Below are 16,291 nucleotides of genomic sequence, written 5' to 3'. Positions count from 1 at the left end.
AAAGCAAGATCATCAAAACCCTAACTTCAGCAGAAGAATTCAGTTCACCAAAATAAAAGTCCAAATCTGGGACATAGAAGATGAAAAGATAATACCAAAAATCAATGAAACAAAAAGCTGTCTCTTTGAAAAGATAAACAAGATTGATGGCCCTCTAACTCAACTGACCAAGAAAAAGAGAGAAAAAAACAAACTGAACACAATCAGAAACACAAAAGATGAAGTCACATCTGATTCTGAAGAAATACAAAAGAATATCAGAGATGACTGTATACACTTATATGAAAACAAACTTGAAAGCCTAAAGGAAATCAAGAATTTTCTGATATTACACAATTTCCCTAGGTTGAAACAAGAATAAATTGAGACCCTAAATAGACCAATAACAATTCAGGAAATAGACTACATCATAAGAAATTTACCTACAAAAAAAAAAAAAAAAAAAAGCCCTAGACCAGATGGCATTCCAGCAGAATTCTACAAAACATAAAAGGAGGAACTGATAAATCCTATTGAAATCCTATTGAATCCTATCCAGGTGATTGAGAAGATGGAACTCTCCCCAAATCATTTTATGAAGCTAACATCACATTGATACCCAAGCCTGGTAAAGACTCAACAAAGAAAGAGAACTCCAGGCCAATATATTTGATGAACATAGATGCTAAAATTCTCAACAAGATCCTAGCAAACCAGATTCAAGAACACATCTCAAAAATCATCCACTACTACCAAGTAGGCTTCATCCTTGTGATACAAAGCTGGTTCAACATTCATAAGACCATAATCATAATTAAATACATCAACAGACATAAAAACAAAAACCACATGATTATATCATTAGGTGCAGAAAAAGCTTTTGATAAAATCCAACACCCCTTCTTGGTAAAAACCCTCTATCCTTTAGGCATAGATAGAACATACCTCAAAGTAGTAACAGTCATCTATGAGAAACCCACAGTCAGCAGACTAAGGAACAGAGAGAAATTGGAATAATTTCCCCTGAAGACTGAAACAAGACAAGGATGTCCACTCTCACTCTACCTGTTCAACATAGTTTTGGAAGTCCTAGCTAGAGCCATCAGAGATGAGAAGGAAATCAGGAGTATCCAAACAGGAAAGAAGGAATTCAACTTATCCCTCTTTGCAGGCAAGATGATTCTATACCTTGAAACCCCAAGAGAATCTGTCAAAAATCTTTCCGCACTTATAAACAACTTTGGCAAAGTTTCAGGGTATAAACTAAATGTGCAAAAGACAATCACACTTCTACACACCAATAATAAACAAACAGAAACCCCAATAAAAAGCACAATTCCATTCACAATAGCCACATAAAAAATGAAATACCCTGTCATCTTCCTAACCAGAGATTTAAAACACCTTTACAATGAAAACTACAAAACACTGCTCAAAGAAATCAAAGATGACACAAACAAGTGGAAAAATATTCCATGACCATGGGTTAGAAGAATGAACATTTTTAAGATGCCCATTCTACCTAAGGTAATCTACAGATTTAATGCAATACCCATCAAATTATCAGCAACATTCTTCTTAGACCTAGAAACAACAATACAGGAATTCATATGGAAATATAAATGACCAAATATACCCAAAACAAGCCTCAGCAAAAACAAAACAAAACAAAACACACAAAAAACAAAGCAGGAGGTATCACACTCCTAGACTTTAAACTCTATTATAAAGCTACAATAATCAAAATAAACTGGTATTGGTACAAGAGCAGGCATAGAGACCAATGGAATAGAACTGAGATTCCAGATGTAAAACCTTAATTTCTCACCAACTCATCTTCACCAAACCTTTCACTACCAACCACTGGGGTGACAAAAATCTATTCAGTAAATGGTGCTGGGAAAACTGGCTGACTTAATGTAGAAGATTGAAACAGGACCCCTGCCTATCCCCATCCATACAAATTAACTCTAAATGGATCAGGGACCTAAACGTAAAACCTCAAACCATAAGAACTTTAGAAAATACGGGAGACACAGTTATGGAAGTTGGAATTGGCAACCAATTCCTGATTAAAACATGGCCGGGCTCGATGACTCAGCCTGTAATCCCGCGCCTTTGGGAGGATGAGGTGAGTGGATTGCTTGAGCCTGTGGGTTCGAGACCCACCTGGGCAGTGAGACCTCATCTCTACAATAAATCAAAAAAAAAAAAAAAATCAGCTGGGCATGGTAGCGCATGCCTGTAATTCTGGCTACTCAGAAGGCTGAGGCGGGAGGATTGCCGGAGCCCAGCAGGCGAGGCTGCGGTGGCCGGGAGCGGCCATTGCACTTTAGTTTGGGTGACAGAGTGAGACTCCCAACTGAAAAAAAAAAAAAAAAAACCTGACATGCCCAAGCCGTAAGAGATAAGACAGACAGGTGAGACTTCATCAAACTGACAAGCTTCTGCAAAGCCAAAGAAACCACCAAGAGAGCAGGGAGACAGCCCACAGACTGGGAAAAATATTTGCCAACTCTCTGTCTAATAAAGGCCCAAGATCTAGAATCTACAAGGATCTCAAATGTGCTAGGAAAAAAAACCCCAAACAAACAGCCCCATTACAAAGTGGGCAAAATAAATAAATAGAGAGTTGTCAAAATGAAATGTACAAGCAGCCAATAGATTCATTAAAAAAAAATTCAACCTCACTCGTCATCAAGGAGATGCAAATTAATCTACACTTAGATATTACCTAACTCCAGTCAGAAAGGCCTACATCAATAACTCAAAAAATAACAGATACTGGAGAGGATGTGGCGAAAAGAGAATACTTCTACACTGTTGGTAGGAATGTAAACTAGTACAGCCTCTGTGGAAAACAGTGTGGCGATTCTTAAAAGTTCTAAAAACTGACCTTCCATGTGACCCCACAATCCCCTTACTGGGTATATACCCAGAAGGACTCAAATCACTCTATGAAACAGATACCTGCACACGTAATTTTATTGCAACTTTGCTCACAATAGCAAGAAGATGGAACCAGCTGTGCTGCCCATCAAAAGAGGACTGGATTTACAAAATGTGGTACATATACACAATGGAATATTACACAACCATAAAGAACAAAATCATGAACTTGCAGCAACCTGAATGGAATTAGAGTCTACAGTACTGAGTGATCTTACACAGAAACAAAGAACCGAGTATCACATATTCTCACTCATAAGTGGACCTTGAATAACTACCATAGTACTACAGGAAAAGGATTGACAGTAGCAGGAAACTGTGGGTGAGGGGTTGGGTGGGGAGGTGGGATTGACAGTAGTGGAAATCTGCCTGGGGAAGAGGGGGCAAACAAGGGTACCTGTGCAATGAATATTTGTATACCTAACCTAAATTGTACCCCACAATTTTAAAATAAAATAAAATTTAAAAAAGAAAAATATTAATTGCATTTTAAATGTGAATTTTACTGCACCTCTGTTGGGAGCCAGCCTTGGCAAACCACTTTATCGTTGTTTCCTCTAAATTATTTAATAATAATTCATTTTACCACAATATATTTTACTTTGTAATCACTGCATACCCTTTACCAAAATTTTTTGTGTTCTTTAATTTTTTATTCATCTGTTGTGTCTCTGTAACTTTAGTTACCTCATCTAAGACAGTCCCTGCACTGTAAATATGGGCAATCTTGGCTAGCTTTTTTATTTTAAGAACAAAAACTCCCTCAAGCTTTTCAGTTGCTGCAGCGTTGTTGATGGATTCAATGATTTAAAGCTTGCATAGGCCAGTTTGATTATCCACTTTTTCCAGTTCTTATGTTCTGTACATTTAAAAAAAATTTTCCATGAGATTTGAAATAATTATTTGACATCTAATAGTTTCAGTAGGTAATACTTAGATTTTGACATCTTTATTATTATTCTGGAATGTTTTGTGACATATGTTCAATATGTTTCTTTTTAAGTGTATTCTATTTATCGTTTATTTTTGAAAAAAATAATGATCTCTTTATCAGCAACCTCTTATGTGTCCTCTGTTTACTTGGGTTATTGCTTTTTCTAGGTCATTCAATTCTGCTCTTTGTAATCACCCTCTACTTGATATTTTAAATTTAGAATGGATTTTAATATATTTTGTATTTTCTTGGAATTTCTATATATCACTTGTGCACATGGCACCTAATATCTCACTCTAGGTCAATATTAGTACTGTGAACGTGTCTCCACTTTGGCTGTCTTTTTTACTGTGAGCTCAGAAATTCTGTCATCATTCTATCTACTGGGTCCTGGCATCCTTCGAGTACACATAGGTTAAGTGCAAGCATTTTCCAGACTGATAATTTATTCTTTTCAGTAAATATATTGTTTACCTAGTCTTGATTTTGTAGTTTTCTGGTTTGATCATTGATTTTTGAAAATTTCAGAAGGTTGTATCTAAGCAATGTGTTTCTCTCTACAAGTTCATTGATTTACATCCTAAGAGGAAACTTTTCTTCTTATAAAAATTAAGATGTAATTCTTTTCTGCATTTTTCTATGTATATGCTTGCCAGGATATCATTTAACCTTCCAAATTATTAGTTCCTTATCTACTGAATAGGAATACGTTTTGTATTATAATATCTGAATGCTTTTTAAAAGTTTTAAATGTTTGTACTTGAAGTTATGTCTAACAATTGTGTATCTATATCTTTAATAACTTAGACAAGGTCAATTTTACCACAGTAAACCTGCAGTCTTCTTCCTTGCTTCCTTGTTTTTACTTTTTATTGTAAGGTAAGAAATCTTCTCAACATTCTGTCTCAGTGATTTTGGCAACCTTCATGTCCACAGTGTTTCAGAGCCAAACATATCCAAGCTTTTAATTCACACTTTCCAGATAACTATATTTTACTATTTCTGGATTTTTTGGGGGTTCAAATATATTTTAGACTTTGGAAAGCAGAACAAACTTGGATATTACCATTTTTAAAAATAATTATTCTAATATATGGTGAGATACATATTATTTATTTTATATGTTTGAAAATTTGTGTTTATCTCTTTTTTAATGTAATGGGAATGGTCTGCTTTTAATACCCTGTATTATGTATGTATGACACTTTCATTTGGAACCTTCCAGATCATTTCTTTCTTAATCCTCTAATTCTGATAGATTTTATACCACTATATCTGATTAATGTTCTTTATTTTTTGATTTTATATCTATTTAAAGTGCATATCTATCTTTAACATCCTCATCAAGGCCAATACTTGCATTTTGAGCATGTGGCCATCTTGGCAGGGGATTTCTCTGTGATGTCAGAAACTCCCTGAAAATTCTGTCTCGGTTACCATGGCAACCTTATTGCAGGCCCTCTTAGGTGAGTCTGACAATTTACCCTTTAAAGCCCTCTTAGGTGTGTCTGACAATTTACCCTTTCCTTTTTTTACTCTCTCTGAATTTGTTCATTTTCAGACTTTACTCCTGATCTTGGATTACTCCAGTTAATTTTGTCTTGCTATGGACTTCCTTATTTTATTTGGTATACTGTTTCACTGAGTATAGTGCTCACTTAGAAATTGTTGTTTTTAAGAAGATCTTATTGTGATATTTTTGTATTTCTGTATATTCATATTCATACATATGTTTGTCCTTCTTTTGCTGTTCATTTCAAATTATTATATTATTATCTATTTTATTAAAACCTGTATTATCTCATGATATCTGAATGTAGTTTTAAAAGTTTAGTTTTGTCTTTGTGTTTCTATTTGACATTAATATCAATATATTCATTCTCTCCCAGTTTAGAGCCATCCTGCATTTTTGATCCTGTGGTCATGTTTATTGATGTCTTTATTTTAAGATAGGAGGTTCTCTAAAAAATATGCATTGCTGTAAAATCCTTCATGGATATAGTGCTCAGAGGCAACTTAGGCCAGTTGGCTAATTTATCTTTTCCATTAAATGTATTTTTTAACCTATTCCAGATTGGCATGGGACTTTATTATTATTGTTAATTTTAAAGTTTCAGGACCGTGTATATGGATATCAGCATCCTTCCTTTGCAATCAATCTGGTATGTAGTGTGATATTTGTTTATGGCATGTCTTCTTAACTGTTTTTAAAATTATTTTTAGTGTAATTGCAAAGACCTCTCTTCCAGTAATTTGTTTATTTATTTATTCTTTTTTTCTCTTTTAATTTTTATTTTGAAATTGTGGGGTACAATTCAGGATTAGGTATACAAACTTATTGATGAGGTGTGACCCCCACTTCCCCAGATGGATATCGACTACTGTCAATCCCAGCTCCCCACTCCCCAGCACACTCCTCACAGTTTCCCACTACTTACCCTTTCCCTTTCCTATAGTAATATGGTAGCTGTACAAGGTCCACTTATGAGTGAGAACATATGGTACTCAGCTCTTTGTTTCTGTGAGAGATCACTCAGTATTATAAAGTCTAATTCCATCCAGGTTGTTGTGAAGTTCATGATTTTGTTCTTCTTTATGGCTGCACAATATTCCATTGTATATATGCACTACATTTTTTATCCAGTCCTCTTTTGATGGGCAGCATGGTTAATTCCATGTTCTTGCTATTGTGAACGATGCTGCGATAAACACACATGTGCAGGTATCTTTTTTATAGAGTGACCTGAGTTCTTTCAGGTATATTCCCAGTAGAGGGATTGTGGGTTAATATGGAAGGTCAATTTTTAGAACTTTCAGTAATCGCCAAACTGATTTGTAAGTTGGAACTGGCAACCAATTCATTATCAAAATCCGAAGTGCCCAGGCCAAAAGAGAGTAGAAAAGTGGGACCTCATTAAACTGACAAGCTTCTGCAAAGCCAAAGAAACCATCAAGAGAGCAGGGAGAGAGCCCACAGACTGGGAAAAAATATTTGCCAACTCCATGTCTGACAAAGGCCTAACATCAAGGATCTACAGGAACTCAAATGTGCTGAAAAGAAAAAAAATAAAATAACCCCCCCCCCAAAAAAAACCAGCCCTATTACAAGGTGGGCTAAAGATATGATTAGACATTTCTCAAAAGAAGACATACGAGCAGCCAACAGATACATGAAAAAATATACAGCCTCACTAGTCATCAAGGGAATGCAAATTAAAACTACACTGCAATGCCACCGAGCTCCAGTCAGAATGACCATCATGAATAACTCAAAAAATAACAGATGCTGGAGAGGAACTGGTGAAAAGGGAACACTTCTACACTATGGTGGGAGTGTAAACTATTTATTTATTCTTACTTTATCTTCTTATAAAGATGGAGGATACAAGTCAGGATTAGGTACATAAGTAATGTATATGAAGGTAAAATTTGGGCCTTCAACTGGTCTCCACTTCCCCTGTTTATGATTAGGTACTCTCTGTGTTATTACGTGTCCCCTCTTTCTCTGTCTCCTGGCAGTATCCCACAACTGCCAACCTCTCCTTTGTGCCTTTGTAATTTATGTTCAGGTCCCACCTATGAGTGTGAGAACATGTGGTATTCGGTTCTTTATTTCTGTGATAGATTGCTAAGAATGATTGTCTCCATTTCCATTCAATTTGCTGAGAAGTTCATGATTTTGTCTTTCTTTATAGCTGTGTAATATTCCATCATGTATATGTATCACATTTTCCTTATCCAGTCTACATTTGATGATCATAAGTGTTGGCTCCATGTTTTTGCTGTTGTGAATAGTGTGGCAATAAATATGCATGTGCAACTGTCTTTTTAGTCCTACATCTATGGAAAATAGTGTGGTGGTATCTAAAATAACTAGAAATTGACTTTCTGTATGATCCAGTAATTCCCCTTCTGGAAATGTACCCAGAGGAACACAAATCAACAATTTCCTGTATACACATGTCACCTTATTATTGTTCCTTCTACATCATTGATTTATTATCATTATAATGATCATTTGTTTTTGAACATAGTATTTGAATACATTTTATAACTTTTGTGATCCTCTAATTTGAATATATATTTAATATCCTAGTCTATGCCAATTCTTGCTTTGTCATCATGTGACCTTTTTGGTTGTGTTTTTAATTGAAGGGTCAGAATGTCCTAAAAAATCAGTATATATTGCCCCTGTGAAGTTCACATACACAATGTTTCAGGGACAGCATAGGCTAATCTGATAAGTAATCTTTTTGGTAATCTATTTTTACTTTATCTACGTTTGGTATTTTACTGCTTTTATGCTCATTCTTTGAAATGTCCTGTAGAGTATGTCTTGATTGGCTTTCATTTTTTTAAGGGTGTTTATTTGATTGGCTTTCATACTCAGTTCTGGAAATATTCTTATTATTTAAAAAATTTCATTGTAAATGTGTTTTTGCAGTAACCCTCTCTCAATTATTGCTCCCTTCAAATTATTTGTTGATAATCTATTTTATCACAGCATATTTTACTTTGTAATATTTAAATACTCTTTTCCAATCATGTGTGTGTGTGTGTCCTTTGAATTTTTATCTTTCTCTTCTGTATACACTGCTTTTATAACCTCATCTAAGGCAATCCCAGCACTGTGAATAAGGGTTCTTCTTGGTTAGTTTTCTAAATTATAAGAGCAGAAACTCCCTCAAACTTCTCAGTTCTTGTGGCAACCTTGATGGAGTCAATGCTTCTGAACCATTTTGGCCAGTTTGATCATCCACTTTTTCCAGTTTATAGGTTCTTTACAATACTTATTTTTATTTTCATTGAAGCAATTCTGTGACTTCTAAAAGTTTCAGTAGGTGATTTTTTAAATATTAGCATATTTTCTTTACAATTATTCTGGTATGTTGTGTGATATATATTCACTATATTTTTTTGAGGTGTCTTTTATTTTTGAAAAAAAAAGTTTTGGAATATTTATTAACAACCTCTTATACACCACCATTTCATTCAATTATTGTTTTTTCTGATTATTCACTTCTGATTCTTGTAACCATACCCTATTTTATATGATAAACTCAGAATACGCCTTTGTATATTTTTGCTTTGTACTTGGAATTTTTTATATATCACATGTGCATGCGACACTTTTATATCTTGCACTAGGTCAATCCTACCTAGCATTGTGACCATGTCTCCACCTTGGTTCTCATTTTGATGTGATCTCAGAAATTGTGTCAACATTCAGACTACCTTATTCTGATATTCTTCAAGTGCACAAAAGCTCAGGGCAAGCTTTTACATTGTTTACCTGTCCTTCTGAACTGATCATTGATTTTTGAAAGTTTCAGAATATTGTGTCTAGACACTGGCTTTCTTTTTGTATAGGTTGTATGGGGTGCTTTTGCATCTATTTACATCCTGAGATTTAAAAAAAATTCTTTTTTAAATAAAAACCAAATTATGATATTCTATTTATCTGCATAATTTATATATATATATATATATATATTTGACAGTCCTATTTGTCTTTGAATTATTTATTCAAATCCTGACTAAGAACATGTTTTATGTCATAGAATTTGAATGCCTTTTTAAAAAAAAGTTAATGTTTATAGTTGAAATTGTGTCTAGCACTTGTGTATTTATATCATTAAAATCCTAGTCTGGGACAATCCTACCACTGTGAACATGTGGCCTTTTTGGATTTTCTTTTTCTTTCATTGTGTGGTAAGAAACTGTCTCAACATCCTGAGTGTTCCTGGTAGTCTCCATACCTACAGTGTTTCAGAGGCAACCTAAACCAGTCTTTTAACTTACCCTTTCCAGATAATAATCTGTTTTATTTTTTCTGGATTTTGATGAGATCCAAATATTCTCCTTGACTTCTGAAAGAAGCAAGTATTTGAATATTGCCACCTTATAATAATTATTCTGATACGTGGTGAAGTATTTGTTTAATTTATATATCAGGAAATTTGTGTTCTTTTCTTGTTTAATGCAATGGAAATGGCTTATATCTAGTAGCCTCTCCTATATACACAGGCCACTCTCTTTTTACAACCTCCAGAGCATTCATTTTTTAATTCTTAATTCTAATAGATTTTATATGCTTTAATCTGAATGCCTGTTTTACTAATGTTCTTTGACCTTTGAATGCATATATATCACAAGTTTGTTAGTGTGTGTGTGTGTGTGTGTGTGTGTGTGTGTGTATGTATGTATAAATATACACATGAACATAAATATTTATCTATTTTTTTAACTAGACCAATCTTTGAATTTTGAACATGTGACTATCTTGGGAGACGTTTTCATTGTGATGTAAGAAACTCCCTGAAAATTCTGTCTCTGTTGTCATAGCAACTTTATTGTAAGTAGTTTTTCAAAGACCTTTTAGTAAGTCTTGTAATTTTTCCTTTTCAGGAAATATATTTTTTGCTCTTTTTTGGTTTTTTAGTTTTCAGATTTATGCTTGATCGTGGAAAGTGCCAGTTGATTATGTGTCACTAAGGGCTTCCTTATTTTATTTCATGTTCTATTGTATTCAGCAATATGTTTACTTAGAACTCGGTGGCTCAGCCTGTAATCCCGTGCCTTGGGAGGCTGAGGTGAGTGGATTGCCTGAGCCCGTGTGTTCGAGACCCTGGGCAACTTGGCGAGACCTCATCCCTTCAATAAATCTGGGCGACGGAGTGAGACTCCAACTCAAAAAAAAACAAAAAAAAAGAAAAGAAAAGAAAAGAAAAGAAATGGTTCTTCTTTGAAAATATCTCATTGTGATTGTTTACATTTCTGTTCTTCCTGTCCATACATATGCTTGTTCTTGCCTTATTCTTCATTCCAAATTACTTATTTAGTATCTCTTTCATTAAAATCTATTTTATACCATAGTATCTTAATGTTTTTTCAACATTCTGTCTGAGTGTTCCCAGTAACCTTCATATTGACACTGTTTTAGAGTCATCCTTATCCAGTCTTATAAGTTACTTTTTCAAAAAATTATATTTCACCTTTTATGAATTTCTATGGGATTTCTACTTTCACCGGTACTTTTCAAAATACATTATATCTGAATATTGCTATCTTTTCTTATCATAATTCTGATATGTGTTGTAATATTTGTTTAATTTGTATTTTGTGATGTTTGTGTTTTCCTTTTTTAATGCAATGCCAATTGCATATTTTCAGTGCTGCCCTTATGCATGCTTTGCCACTCTCAAAGTTTCTTCTCAAATTTCATTTGTTAATTATTTATTACTAATGCATTTTATACCATTATATCTGAATGATGTTTTATTAATGTCTCTGTCTTTGACTATATATCTTTCATAATTGCTTATACATCTAAAATCTTGTATTTGGGCTAATCCCAAGACTTTGAACATGTGTTTATCTTGGTTGGCTTTTTTATTGTGTAATCAGAAACACCATCAAAAAGATATTCAGCAAGCTTCCAGTACACACTGTTTCATAGCCACCTGAGGTCAGTCTAAGAAGTTAACATTTTCAAATAATACATTTTTGTCTTTTCAACATTTTGGACAGCAAGATTGGTTGCATGTTTCAGCTATTGTAAATAATCCTGCAATAAATATGCATGTACAAGTATCTTTTTATTTTTGTATTATCTATTCTTTTAAAAATTTTTTATTATAAAAATGTGGGGTGCAATTCAGGGTTAGGTATGCAAATGTTGATTATGCAGATATCCTTGTTGATAAGGTGTGCCCCTCACTCCCCGAACAGTTTCCCTCAACTGCCAATCTCACCCCCGACCCCTGATAGTTTCCCACTACTGCCAATTCTTTTCTTAATGTATTATAATTGCTCAATACTTTTGTTCATATCATATTTTGAGAGCATATGCTTATAAGTGAGAACATATGGTACTCTGTTCTTTGCTTCTGTGATCGATAACTGAGTATGATCAGCTTTAAATCCATCCAAGTTGCTGTGAAGTCCCTATGTTTATCTTTCTTTATGGCCACATAGTATTCCATTGTATATATGTACCACATTTTTTAAATCCAGTCCAGCTTTGAAGGGTAACATGGATGGTTCCATGTTTTTACTATTGTGAATAGAGGTGCAATAAACATACATTTGCAGTTATCTTTTTTGTAAAATGATTTGAGATCCTCCAGGTATATTCCCAATAAGGGAATCGCTGTGTAATATGGAAGGTCAATTTCTAGTTCTTTCAGAAATCACCATACTGTCTTCCAAAAAGGTTGCACTTGTTTGCATTTCCACCAGCAGTATAGAAGTGTTTCTTTTTTTCTGCATCCTCACCAGCATCTGCTGGCTTTTTTTTTTTAATTTTTATTAATCATGGCCATTCTTACTGGGGTTAGGTTGTATCTCAATGTGGTTTTGATTTGCATTTCTCTGATGAGTGAGGGCGAACAATTTTTCATGTGTCTGTTGGCTGCCTGTATATCCTCTTTTGAGAAGTGTCTATTCATGTTTTTTGCCCACTTTTTAATGGGGCTGGTTTTTTTTTCTTTTGGTGTGTTTGAGTTCTTTGTAGTATCTTTTAAAAAGAGTGATTTGAGTTCCTCTGAGTATATTCCTAGAAAGGGAATTGCTGGGCTGTATGGAAGGTCAATTTTTAGATCTTTTAGGACTCACCACACTGTTTTCCACAGAGATTGTACTAGTTTACACTCCCATCAACAGTGTAGATGTGTTCTCTTCCCACTGCATCCTCTCTGGCATCTCTTGTTTTTGAGTTATTTATGATGGCCGTCCTGACTGGAGTTAGGTGGTATCTCAGTGTGATTTTAATTTGCAATTATTTGATGATTAGTGAGGCTGAGCATTTTTTCATGTATCTGTTGGCAGCTCACCTGTTTTCTTTTCAGAAGTATCTATTCATATATTTTGTCTACTCTTTTATAGGTCTGTTGGTTTTCTTTCTTTTTGCCACACTTGAGTTCCTTGTAGATACTAGATGCTAGGTCTTTGACAAATATTCAGTTGGCAAATATTTTTTCCCCGTTCTGTGGGCTTTCTCTCTGCTCTCTTGATAGTTTCTTTAGCTTTGCAGAAATATTTTAGTTTGATGAGGTCCTGTTTGTCTATCTTATCTCTTATGGCATAGGCATTTGGGGTTTTGACCAGGAATTGGTTTCCAGTTTCAATTTCCATAGGGTCTCCTGCATTTTCTTTTCTTTCTTTTTTTATATTTCTTTATTAAAGATATAGGGTACAGTTCAGGGTTAGGTATACAAATGTTCATTATGCAGGAACCCTTGCTTATAAGGTGTGCCCCATCCTGTGGTGGATCCCACTACCGCCAATCTCACACCCCCTCCCCAGCAATTTATCCATACTCCCAATCCCTTTCTTATAGTATTATGATAATTGTTCAAGGTCTGCTTATGAGTGAGAACCTATGGTACTCTGTTCTTAGATCCTGTGATAGATCACTGAGTATGATAATTCCTAAATCTTTCCAAGTTGCTGCAAAGTTCATATGTTTGTCCTTCTTTATAGCTGCATAATATTCTATTGTGTGTATGTATCACATTTTTCTAATCCAGTTCAGTTTCAATGGGCAGCACAGTTGGTTCCATGTTTTTGCTATTGTGAATAGTGCCACAATAAATATGCATGTATAGGTATTTTTTTTGTAGAAAAATTTGAGTTCCTCCAGCTATATTCCCAATAGAGGAATTCCTGGGTCATATGGAAGGTCAATCTCTAGTTCTTTCAGAAATTGCCACACTGTTTTCCAAAGTGGTTGCATAATTTGCATTCCCATCAGCAGTGAAGAAGCATTAATTTTTCTCCACATCCTTTGCGAACATCTGTTGTTATTTGTTTTTTTAATGATGGTCATTCTTAATGAAGTTAGGTGGTATCTCAGTGTGATTTTGATTTGTATTTCTCTGATGATTAGTGAGGCTGAGCACTTTTTCATGTGTTTGTTGGCTACTCGCATCTCTTTTTTTGAGAAGTGTCTATTCATGTCTTCTAGGTTCTCATAGTTTGAGGTTTTATGTTTAGGTCTTTGATCTATTTAGAGTTGATTCTTGTTTATGGTGATAGGCAGGGGTCTTGGTTTAATCTTCTACATGTGGTCAGCCAGTTTTCCAGCACCTTTGACCAAATAAATTCTCCTTTTTCCAGTGGTTGTTAGTGGAGACTATGTTGAAGATGAGTTGGCTGAGAAATTGAAGATTTGCTTCCAGAATATTGTTCCATTTGTCTATATACCTGATCCTGTACCAATACAAAGATGTTTTGATTATTGTAGCCTTATTATGAAGTTTAAAGTCTGGAAGTGTGATACCTCTCACTTTGTTTCTTTTGCTGAGAATTGTTTTGGCTATTCATGGTCATTTATGTTTCCATATGAATTTCAGTATTGGCATTTCAAGGTCTGAGAAGAATGATGTTGGTGATTTAATGAGTACTACATTAAATCTGTAGATTGTCTTGGGTAACATGGACATCTTAACAATGTTAATTCTTCCAATTCATGAGCATAGAATATTTTTCCATTTGTTTGTGTCATCTTTGACTACTTTGAGCAGTGGTTTGTAGTTATTTTTGTCAAAGACTCTCACTTCTCTGGTTAGAAAGATGATAAGGTATTTCTTTCTCTTTTTTTGGCATTGTGAATGGGATTCTGCTTTTTATTTGGTTCTCTGCCTGTTTGTTGTTGTTATATAAGGATGTGACTGTCTTCCATGTATTGATTTTGTACTGAGACTTTGCCAAAGTCTTTTATCAGTGCAAGCAAGTAGTTGAGAGAGTCTCTTGAATTTTCAATATATAGTGCAGGGGGCCAGCCCCTGCAAGTTTTGGGGAGATTTAGGAGGTCCCTTGGAAGGTGTGGCAGCATCGGTGATTATTCTGGAGAAATAAAGAGAAAAAAAGAGAAGGGGGAATAAAGAAAGAGACTGGACTGTGTCTAGTGCAGAAACCATTTATTGAAAGTTACAGCAGGTATTTATCCCCAAATTTTACACAGGCAGTCTCACAATTCACGTGAACATAAAGCCAGGTGTGGGAGGGGAGTCCGCCACCCACCAGATGTTTTCTCATGTATGAGAAAAACCCCAAAATTGTCTTATTGTTATCTTTTGCTAGTTAATGTTCCTCAAAAGCAATGTAACAATCCCTACTACCATCATGATGTTCTGATAATCAATAACATCTACAGCTCATGCGCACACAACACCCATGATGACTAACTTAAAATTTATTTACCTTCTATTCTATGCTAATACTACTTACACAATGCTACGGAAGCTCTTAGTTATAATTTAAGCCAATTCCTAAAGAATGTGGCCCAGTCCAAAGATTACGCTGGGCTCTACAGCATGTGGCCCAGTCCAAGGTTCACTTGTGGGCCATTTTTGGAACAATAGATTACAGTCTCTTAACAAAATGGCTATTCTAAAGTCCTATATATCTATCCTAATTTCTATGAAAGTTTTTAATTCCTAATGCTAATATATAAAGTTGATCATCAGCAATAAAGTTTCCAAAAATAAAACCCAAATATAAACTGTAAATGTACTACGGCCAAAACCACAATAGTAGAAAATGGAGACATGAAATTTCTAAAGTTAACTGTATTCTTATTAAACCTCAAAATATCATGATTGATCATGCTTGAACTAACATGATTCCCTGACGTTAGCATGACCTATTCTACAATAATTTCTATGAATAAAATAAATTCAATTTCTATAATAGGCAGAAAAACTTTACACTAACTGAAGCTAAATCCGGTCTAAAAGAATGCAAAGTACATGCTGGGCCCTCAGGAATGTGGCCCAGCCAAACTTCGAGCTGGCCCATTTCTGATAACTCTAGATAGTCATCTATACCATTGAAAAGGTGAAAATAGCTCTCCATAAGTATATACTAATTCTACAAATAGACTTTTAAATATTATAAAAAGGCTTGTACCATATAAAAGGCTCCCAAATGTGACCTGAATTTGAATTATATCTAATACCTAAGCCAAAACCACAGTTTATGGGAAACAGGAACAATGGGTTTCTAGAGTGAACTATGCCTGTCACAGTCACAGAGCCTTCAACTTAGTCCAGCAGAGTTCCTTTAGGTTGCTTGTGCTGCATGGTAAAAGGAGGAGGAAAATGGGGTCAATGGCTCCCAAACACATTCTAGAAGTTTTGAGGTCCATGGCCCTCCGTGATCCCTAATGCTCAGTGGGCCTCTGTGGCCAGCTCACAACATCTCCCCCTTTTTATTTTTTAGCACAAAACCATAAAACTCGGTGTTGAGCTGAGAAATGTTCTTCTTCAGCACTCTGAAAATAACTGGAAGTAGGCATAGCAACACAAGAATCACTGTCCCGCAAATTCTCACATTAATGAGTATAGACTTCAATGACTTTTGATTAACAAACAATGAGAGTTATTAAATATGGAGCTAGCTAATTCATAGGACCGGAACTGCTTT

Source organism: Carlito syrichta, unplaced genomic scaffold (genome assembly GCF_000164805.1).
Source record: "Carlito syrichta isolate Samal-C Ts95f unplaced genomic scaffold, Tarsius_syrichta-2.0.1 Scaffold315934, whole genome shotgun sequence".
Taxonomy (NCBI): domain Eukaryota; kingdom Metazoa; phylum Chordata; class Mammalia; order Primates; family Tarsiidae; genus Carlito; species Carlito syrichta.
The sequence above is the reverse complement of the archived record's forward strand: the minus strand, read 5'-3'. Positions refer to the sequence as shown.